Consider the following 10,031-nt stretch of genomic DNA (forward strand, 5'->3'; position numbering starts at 1 on the left):
GTGTTATAGCTGGGTCGTGAACTTTAATAAAAATATATTGGAAACGTTTGCTCATGTTTAAGTATATCCGCCCGATTTATACCACATTTTTGTTCAAATCGAATTGAATTGGTAGGTAGAGAGTAGAAATCAGGTTCCAAAGAAATTTCCTTTGGTACAACTTTAACCTTCAGACGAATTTTTGGATTATTGATACAATTGCTGTGCTAAATCATATTCAATATTTTTGCATATATTCAAATTTTTGCAAACGTTTACTGATTTCTCAGATCTTTGCAGTTTTACATGGAACTCGCTAAATTTTAAACATGGTAATAGCATCTCTTCTTCTTTGTGCCGGGTGTCCGAATATTGGGTTAATTTTTAAGCACAAGTGTACAAAAAATGTCCATCTCTGTTACATAGCAAACAACACGAAGCAGCAGCGTCGCAGTCGTTATGCACATTAAGAATACCAACATCAAGAGAAAATACATCGACAACAAGAACAACAACACAAAAGAAAATCATATCCACCAGCCTTAAATGTTCGTTATGGAATCTGGCTGAGTTTAAAATACGTTTTTGTTGTCATTGGATGGATAATTTAAAGAGTGTTACTGGTTTCGGCCTCCCTTACAAATCCATCTGTGCCTTCCTTGTCTGTCCTGTTCCGTATGACAGCGAGCAAGCAACAACAACAATACAAGATTTGCCTTCGCTACCTGCAAACAAGTCTTATTTTTTTGCTTGGTTATGTTTATGTTGTCTTTTTTTAGTTGTTTGGTCTTCGTGCTGACGCTGATGATGATGATGCTGCTTCTGACGTGGTTGTTGTTGGTGGTGCTTGTGGACCTAGACAGACATTAAACGGAAGTGAGCGCATTCCTTAGTAAAACATCATCAAGAGTTTTTTTCAACATTGTGCAGCAGAGCAGAGAGAGGGAGCGAAGATGCTTGTGATCAATACAGACATGCCACCACACATCTCAACCCGGACCATCATCGATTCATCCACACCCATATTGAAAGCAACTTTCTGTTGGATTCAACCGATCTTCATTTGAGGAACATTAACAACTATGTCCCAGGGATGGGAAATTGAAGCGTTTGCAAAATTTCGGAGCATCTGTTTTGAGGACAGATCGGATCGAAAAGTAAGCTTTCAAACAAATGTTTGTTAATAATGAAATAAAGATTGGTGAAAAGTAAAGTATATAAAACTTTTTTAATCAACTTCTAAAGTTTTTTGTTGAATGGATTTATAAAATGGAGAACCTCCTTTGAGCTCAATCTACTAACCAGCAATTTCCTAAAATTAAGCATTTTAGGCTTTGTCTAAAAATGCCCAAAGATCTGTTGTATATATCAAAAATTTACACATCCTGCGTAAATTGAACTCAAAATGCCCGTTTTCCATTTAATCTAAAAAATTGCCTTGGATTTCGAAAACTAGTTACCTTTAAAAAATACTAGCTGCACTGATCCACATTAGACTTCATTTGTTGAAAAAATGAGATTTTCCATCCCTGATCAGTGCATATCCTAAACGGCAGGGAGGACGAAAAAATAATATCATAAAACTTGTTTTCCTTTCTTACGACTTTTTTAGAAGATGTTTCAGCAGAAGAAGAAGAAACTGCTCAAGACGTTGGTGACCGAGTAAAATGAAATTAAATCCCAGTCATCCGCCATACACACATCCATCCACTTACAAATGCGCCATACCAAGAAGCAACAAAAACACAATATGAAAAACGCCACACAAGTATGTATCTTTACATTCAAACATAGGTACATATTTGTTGTATGTTCGGATGGATACATACAAACAGACAGACGGACACACCGACATACTTATTTGTCCCCTTCCTTACCTAATTTTCCACAGATAAAGACGGAACGAACGGTTACAACAGCAACAACAACAACCAAAGCAAAACAAAAGATCCGTATTGATGACGATCATGATAATTGTAATAGTTGTTGGTGGTGTTGCTGTTGTTGTTGTTGTTCTTATTTGTTGTAAGAAGTAGAAATTGGAGATGTTGATGGGGCTTATATTTCAAACACGACTCAATACAACGCATGGAGAGTAAAAGAGAGAGAGCAGTGCTCAACAAATACACCTTGTCGCATTGCAAAGAGCTGCAGAGAGAGCGAGAGTTGTTCAAAGGAAACAAGTGAGAATAAACGAAAAGAAAACAAAACAAACCATCATTAAAACTGCTCTTCAAGCCGTGGTTGTGGCTGTTGCCGCCGCCGCTGCTGCTGATGATTGTGATGATGACGACGATGACGTCGACGACAACGAAGCAGGTAAAAATATTTCATTTAGAAGAGGGGCGAACAGAAGAAACCTGTCATTTCAGATTCTTTTTTTGTGATTTCATTTTAGAAAAAAAAACCTAACAATAAAAGAAATGAGATAATGAATACCAAACGAAAATCCAACCCCTCCCTTTGAAGAGTTCGGTTGCGTGCATGTGTGCTTGTTGTTGTTGTTTTTCTTCGTGAAAAAGGAAACCCAACCAGTCAATCACTACCGGTTCATTGGTTGTATGTTACGTTACACGACGGCGATAGACCCCAACCCAATCAATTATTCGGCTAGATTTTGAAGTCGTGTTTTTGTAGAAGAAAATCAATTCGAGGAAATTACCAACACTTGCTCTCCAACGGTTTTTCTCACGAATCTGTGATAGTTTTGTATCGTTCGAAAGGAAATGAGAATTAGAGGTCTTTACATTACACAGGTGGTTGGTGTTTCTTTTTCTTTTGGGAGGGGATTGGTTTTCAGATGATCCATAACATATTATTGAACAGCTGCATCGTTGTCACCGACGACTGCCATGAGATGATGACACACTGAACGATTGAAAAACAATTATTGAAAAAAATGAGTTGGTTATTGTTTTCGGGGAAAACCTATCCCAAAAATGAAACAGGTTTGTGTGTTACGTAAAATTTTTATTTTGAATCTTGGCAATAAATTAATTAATGACAGTGTAATTATTTTAGATTGATTTTTTTATGCGATTCTTGTAATAAACTAACCACCTTTAAGATAAGCTCATTGCCTATTGGAACAAAGCTAAGCGATTGATTTTAATGACCATTTTTATTCACCTCTTATTTCCTACCATTATCCCTAAGAAAGTCTAGGGGAAATATAGTCTAATTGGCTATATATGTATTTTGTATTTATACTCGATGCTCAGTAGTGAAAATAACCCGTACTCGATGCAAAAATTAAAAAGCATCCATGTATTTGATGCAATAAGGAATTGTAATAATTTGAGCTCTAACAGCGCAAATGTTAACAACCGAATTATCATACCTTTATGATTAGTATAGGCTAGGGCCATACAAAAACATGACCAGTATAGACCAATTACCTGCCACAGAAGGCGGGACCTATTGCGAACTCAAAACACCAACTGTATTAAAATTCCATTGACAATTTGTCTAAATTCATCCAAAGAATACCATATGGGGGGTCTATAATAAATAAAGAACCGATATGTCCCCATTTTTAATACCAAAAACTCAATGAACCTAAAATACAATGAGAAAATTTTTTCTACCATCTGGTCGTAAGCTAGAGTAATATCCACAAACAGCGGACATGCCTAAATCGTCATAGAATGTTATGTTGATCAAAAATATAACAATTTGTCGGTCGAGATTTGCACCTGGAATGGCTTAATATAATATACCCTCCAAACTATGGTGGAGGATACATAATAGGGATCGCGTAAAATTCGGCGTCTGCTGATCAATATATCCATGTGTATGTTTATAAATATGTACCTACTAGGCTCTAACATGATTAGCCAGAGGACAGTTTGGTAAATTCGTTAATCTGTGAGAAATGTTGATCCACCGACAATAATTCAGGTGATATCTGACAGTATAACTACGGTTACTCTATCCAAAAATTTCGTTTTAAATGTGATTCCAAAAAAGCTTGATCTAGATCCTTGTATCAGTAAATGTGCTATGTACGTGGACCTATACAGGCAATTCTCTTCTCGGGGCTAAAGTACTCAGAAGAAACCCCTTGTGTGGATTTAAGACAATTCCATTAAAAATTTAGCTGAAATCATAAAAATTCCGAATATCGGGGGTAGCGTTAAATGGGGGCTATACGATTACAAGAAACTCCTTTCAGACAATTCCGTTGGAAAATGTTGCTAAAATCATCAAAATACCGAATATCGGGAGAAACCGTTACATAGGGGATATATTTGGTATCGTTGACCTATATAGGCAATTTTCTTCCAGGGGGTAATGTACTCACAATAACCCCTTTTGTGGATTTTCAGGCGATTCCGTTGAGAAATGTGGCTAAAATCATCAAAATACAGAATATCGAGGGGTAACGTAGACAATTCTCTTCTAGAGAATGAAGTACTCACAAGGAACACTGTGTGGATTTTCAGACAATTCCGTTAAAAAATGTGGCTAAAATCATCAACATACCGAATATCGAGATGAACCGTTATGTAGGGGATATATGATATCGTGGACCCTTATAGACAAATCTCTTCCAGGCGAAAATGTACTCACAAAGAACCGCTTTTGGGGATTTTAAGACAAATTCATTGAAAAATTTGGCTGAAATCATCAAAATACCGAATATCGGGGGTACCGTTATATGGGGGCTATACAATATTGTGGCCCGATATAGCCCATCTTCGAACTTGATCTGCCTGCATACAAAAGACTTATCTGTGCAAAATGTTAGCTTCCTATCGTAATTCGTTTTGGCTCTATCGTGATTAGAACAGACGGATGGACAAAGCTAAATAGTCTTAGAAATTTACGCTGATCAAGAATATATATACTTTATTATGTCTAAAATTATCATTTCGATGACTTACAAACGGAATGACGAACTTAATATACCCTCCATACTATGTATGGTGGAGGGTATAAAAAAGTTTGGATTATATTTTGAAAAGAAAATCCAGGAAATTCATTTATGGCGTTTTTAAATCATTTAAAAAATTTATTTTTAAATAATCTTGAAGAAGAAAGCAGACAAAGTATTAGGGCTGTAGTTTGAGGAACCTACTTTATCTCCTTATTGTTCCATAGGAAGGTTGCAACAGTTTTTCATCAACAAGGCAATGGCTAATTTTTTTTTTTTTTTTGTATAATTCCTGATATTTATTTATTTACATGACATGGAAACAAAGTCAAGTAGCCAGTATATAAAATTTTAAAAAATAAATAAATACCTACCAACCTGCCCACGTAAATGTCCCTCGCGGGTTAAAAATATGCATTACACCGACATAGGCTAACTAAAAATAAAATGCAATATCCTGTCATTGACTTCGGATAAACAAAACAACAGTTATTTTAAGATTTAATTATGTAAAGTTGTTTCGCCTTCCGATTTGGTTTACTTGGTTATCTTGACACGGCCGTCATCACCAATGGATCTTTGGCATATAAAAACCGACAAAGCAACAATAACAAAAACACCAACAACAAATAAGCCAGCAGCAAAAATACTCTCATAAATAAATAAAACGAACGAAGGAAGGAACACAACAGCAATGCCAACAACAAAAATAATTCTCCGATCTCAGTCAGCAGCAAAGACGGAAACCAAACCGGAGTACAAATGGATGCCTGCCTGACTGCCTGCCTGCCCCTTATGACAAATATTGTTTATGTTTTCTGCTTCTTCTTCCCATACTTTTTGTAGTTCAGTGTTTTTTTTTTCATAAAAAGTATTTTTATAAAAAATACATAACCCAAACACACACATACACCCAGGAGAAGAATCATCGATACGAGAGGATGGAGGTACAGACGTACAAACATGTGGCTGCTGGTCCATACACACATGTGGAAAAAATGGGAAATTGAAAAACAACAAAAACAACAACAGCAGAAGAACCACTCTCGACACCATGCCGCATCTTATTCAAGTGGATATGAGTGAGTGTGACGGTAATGGACGGACGGACGGACGGACGGCACAGGGAAGACACTTTTTCGGGTTTACTTTGAGGGGGTCTCCAAAAAGATGTTAAACATCAACTCAACTCGGATCGTTAGTCCGTCTAATCGACCAAACAACACTTGGCAAGCACATCAAGCAACCGACCGCACATTGCTAGCTGGTTGGGACGGATGTTCCAAGTACGTATGTGTGTGTGCATGGTACAGGGAATTTATGAATTGTTTGGATGGATTGCTGGTTGGTTGGTTGGCTGAATGCCCAGTTTGGAGTCGTCACATGTTGGAATGTGATCATTATTGGTTCTGATATTGTGGGAACAGGTAGCTACATTGTTTGCTGGGTTACAAGATATGTTCAAATTTTCATTTTTGTACTGGGCTATGTTGCTGATCGGCGGCAGCAGCAGTTAGTTTGATTTGGTTCTCTTGATTGTGTGTTTGGTCAATTGTTGGCTGGTCGGTTGGCTGATTGGAACATGTAGGTATGCGGATGGATGGAACCGGTTTGAACGGAAACTAAAGTAAATTAAGAAGCACCGACGATGAGGCAACGGCCAAAGAACAGAACAGAATTTATCCAAGCCCAAAAGGAGGGAGACGAGGAGATCGCATTATAATAAAAAGAAAGCTGAAATTGTACACACATGGTTCGAGTACACCACACAAACAGACAAACCGCACAAGAGCACACAAAGCTCAGCTCACTTCAACGTCCGTTTCATTTTTGTGAAATACATCAATACTGGGGCAAGCAAATACCTATCTTCACACACACGCACACACACATACATGGCTGCTGAATTATTGAGAAAAAATCTTAGTAATACAGGTTGTTTTGCTTAAATGATGCGTAGAAAATGAAAAAGGGGAGAATAATCAAGCGAAAGAAATGTAGAAAGATTCCACCACATGATAAGCAATTGATTTGTTTATGTTCGTTTATTAGGGTGTAACGATACGAAAAGAGAGGCACTTTTGGGGTTAAAAGGGCGAGTTTGAAGGGGGAAATAACTTTCAAAAAGAGGTCGTCGGCCTATAGTTATGTGGAAGAAATTCGGACTGTTAGACCCCTGTAGGACATAGTGTGCTTCAGTAAGCCCTCATAGGTATATCAAAAATGGGAATAACTTTAGTTAAGAAATACTCTTTGATTTTTTCTGGAGGTAGCTATTTTTACCCTGTTTCCGAGAAACTATTTTTTCCTGGAGGACGGACCCAAGACCACAGATTTTTGACCCGAAAGTCCGGGTTCATGACCAGGCTACACCCGGATCCACTTACCGATATAGACCATATAGGTATCATTTGAAAGCAAATAAAAAAGGCTACCTATCCAAAAGTGGTCAAATGATAATTAAAGCTGTTCGGAATTACCAATACAGTTACTAAGGAGGGCGACCTAAAGATATACAGGGTGAGATGAAAAAAACTGCAACCAACTTCAGACTGCTGTCATTTCTAAACCACCCGTCCGACGACAGCTATTCCAGTGACAGCTCATTATATGTTTACGAGCGTACAAAAGCATTTAGGTGAGAATTTTCCAGAAAAAAAAGTTATTAGTGATGGAACTCAAGCGTGATAGTGTGATTTCTTTATACTTGGCTGGAAAACAACAAGTGCTATCGTTAGAGCACTCCAGCATTTAAATGTGAATAAATCTTTTGGGTCTAGTACCATCGCTCGTTACTGTGATAAAACAGCAAGAAGGACGGAAGAAAAACAGTAACATCAGCAAAATGGTTCGACAAAATGAAAAGCGACTGATCGAAACCCGCGTCGCAGTGGCCAAAAAATGGCTCGTGATGAGCTGAACATCGCAATATGCCATTCGACAAATATTGAAAAATGAGCTCGGGGTAAAGCCATTGAAGTTCCAAAAAGTGCAAAAAACTTACACCGCAACAAAAAAAATAGACTCAAAAGAGCTAAAGAATTGCTTCGCCTGGCCGAAAGTGGTGAAGCGCCGAATGTGGTTTCTCCGATCAGAAAGCACAGTTTGTAAACAAACACAGATCGTTTTACTTGCCAAACAGCTGAAATGATCGTTTAAGTCAGTGCCGGCCATGGTGATGGTGTGGGCCACCATAACAGCGATGGTCGCTCTCCGCTCGTATTAATCGACCGTGGCATCAGAATAAATGCCGAATATTACGCGAAAATATTCTGACGGTGCATAAAAGACTTTGGAACCGGAAAACATTTTGGCCGCAGCATGGATACCCAACAGGTTACAAAAAAAGGTTCCTCGCTCCATTTCCAGCGCACAATGGCCACCAAAATTTCCGGATACCAAACCGTTGGACTGTTGTGTCTGGAGTATTTTTGGAAAGCAAGGTTGACAACACCAAAAATGCCAAAGAGTCGATCACCTCAAGCAAGCTCTTCGCCGGGAATGGGCCAAAATACTGCAGAGCAACATTCGGCAGCGTTGACGGTTTCATTTGCCGTTTGAAGGCCCAATTCGTGCAAAGGTGGCCATTCGAACAAATCTAAACTATTCTCAAAAGTGTGCTATTTCCGATTTTTTGCTTATTTCAAAAATTTAAAAAAATATGAAAAATTATGGCCTTGGCATAACGCAGTTTTTATAGCACCCTGTAAACTACCTAAATTACGTCTTTGCCTCAATACAAATTAACAACAATTTGTGCCCTTTAACTGGATCAGAACAACCGAATAAAAGCAAATATTTGATGATCGGAAAGTTGTCGCTTACACACATACCAACAAGCAATCGGTATGTGTTGAATGTTCGGTTAATGACGATAATGATGCACCATAGTTAAGGCAAAGTTCTCACTTTGTTGCATACACATCAAGTTTGAGTTCAACTTTAAGTTGATACCTCGTTCCGAACAAAATAATCGTCCGTTCGTTGGGTATTATCCCTCCCATCACTACACAACCACACAACGCATGTTCCGACGATCAAATGGCCATTATCAACTGGTATGCGCAACAAGACATTCTTACGGCTTCCTCTCTATTAAATTACCAATCTCCCCCAGTAGACCAAAAATGAAAACGGCAACAAAAAAGAGGCACACCACCAATCATCTGGAACCATATGAAAGTGTGGTCGGTGGTAGTGGTGGTGATCGTAAACTTGTTCTTACAGCGGTCGATCAGTTTGACCACTCAATGGGATATAAAAGGGATTTATGGTGGTACTCTGCTTGGGGATTTTTTGTAAATGGCACAACACACGTTGTCCACCAAGCCACGAAGAAGCGGAATGCAGAGGTTAATTAAAATTAAGCCATACTTGAGTGACTTTACCCTTTGTTGCGGCAGTGGAATACTTGACGTTTGGGGCCACAGAAATTGATAGCATGAATTTCCTTGACACTCTAAGAAGCTATGAACGAGAATGAGGTGAGTCGGCCACTCTCGCCCGATCACCAAACAAATAGCTTTGAGCAATTTGTGAACGATCGTTTTCAATTTTGTTTATTTTTATTTTTTTTATAAGAAAGGGTCTCAAAAGTCAATTATTCCCCATATGAATATGAATGACATCATGGAGGAGGTGGAGGAGAATAGCATCGCAGCAGCAATGCGAAATATGACATCACTGGGAGTCTTCATGTGTCAGTATTTTGCTTAGAAGTGTGAGAGAGAGAGAGAGGGAGAGAGCTGTCATGGGCCAATGGTTATCGGCTATGCCAATCGATTTGCTTAATGACCCCCGCCTGGCTGGCAATGGCTTAGGAAAGCATTGAGGATATATTTGTAAGAAATTTGATATTTAAAACAAATGATGGACATCCCATCCATGCATCCATGATCATCAGCTGGGAGAACAAAGGTTTGCATCGTCTTGTCATTGTGATTTTTTACGGCAGGGTAATAAAATATGCCGATTTTTTTTTGTTCTGCATAAAACCATCCCCTAAAATTCAATCACGCTCTTGATGAAATACAATTCTGTGAAACCTTTTCATTCCGACAAATATTTGAGATTCAAGTTATTCTTGGCGAATGAAGTTCGTCAACCGGATTTAGTTATCCTCCAGTGCAGCTAATATCATAACTTGGTGAGCTCTTTTGGTGGACTTGTTAATTAA

The 10,031-nt window shown here is 38.3% G+C and overlaps 1 protein-coding gene and 1 long non-coding RNA gene across 2 annotated transcripts in view; one reads left to right on the plus strand and one right to left on the minus strand.

Moving 5' to 3' along the window:
- LOC131805474 (ets DNA-binding protein pokkuri-like) overlaps positions 1-10,031 on the minus strand; it is a 33,560-nt gene that overhangs the window by 7,892 nt on the left and 15,637 nt on the right. The window lies entirely within an intron of this gene.
- Positions 310-2,336, plus strand: LOC109611970 (uncharacterized). Its single transcript, XR_009343691.1, has 3 exons — positions 310-1,136; positions 1,592-1,747; positions 1,871-2,336. It is a non-coding gene; the product is annotated as an uncharacterized LOC109611970 (long non-coding RNA).

Source organism: Musca domestica, unplaced genomic scaffold (assembly GCF_030504385.1).
Source record: "Musca domestica strain aabys unplaced genomic scaffold, Musca_domestica.polishedcontigs.V.1.1 57, whole genome shotgun sequence".
NCBI lineage: Eukaryota > Metazoa > Arthropoda > Insecta > Diptera > Muscidae > Musca > Musca domestica.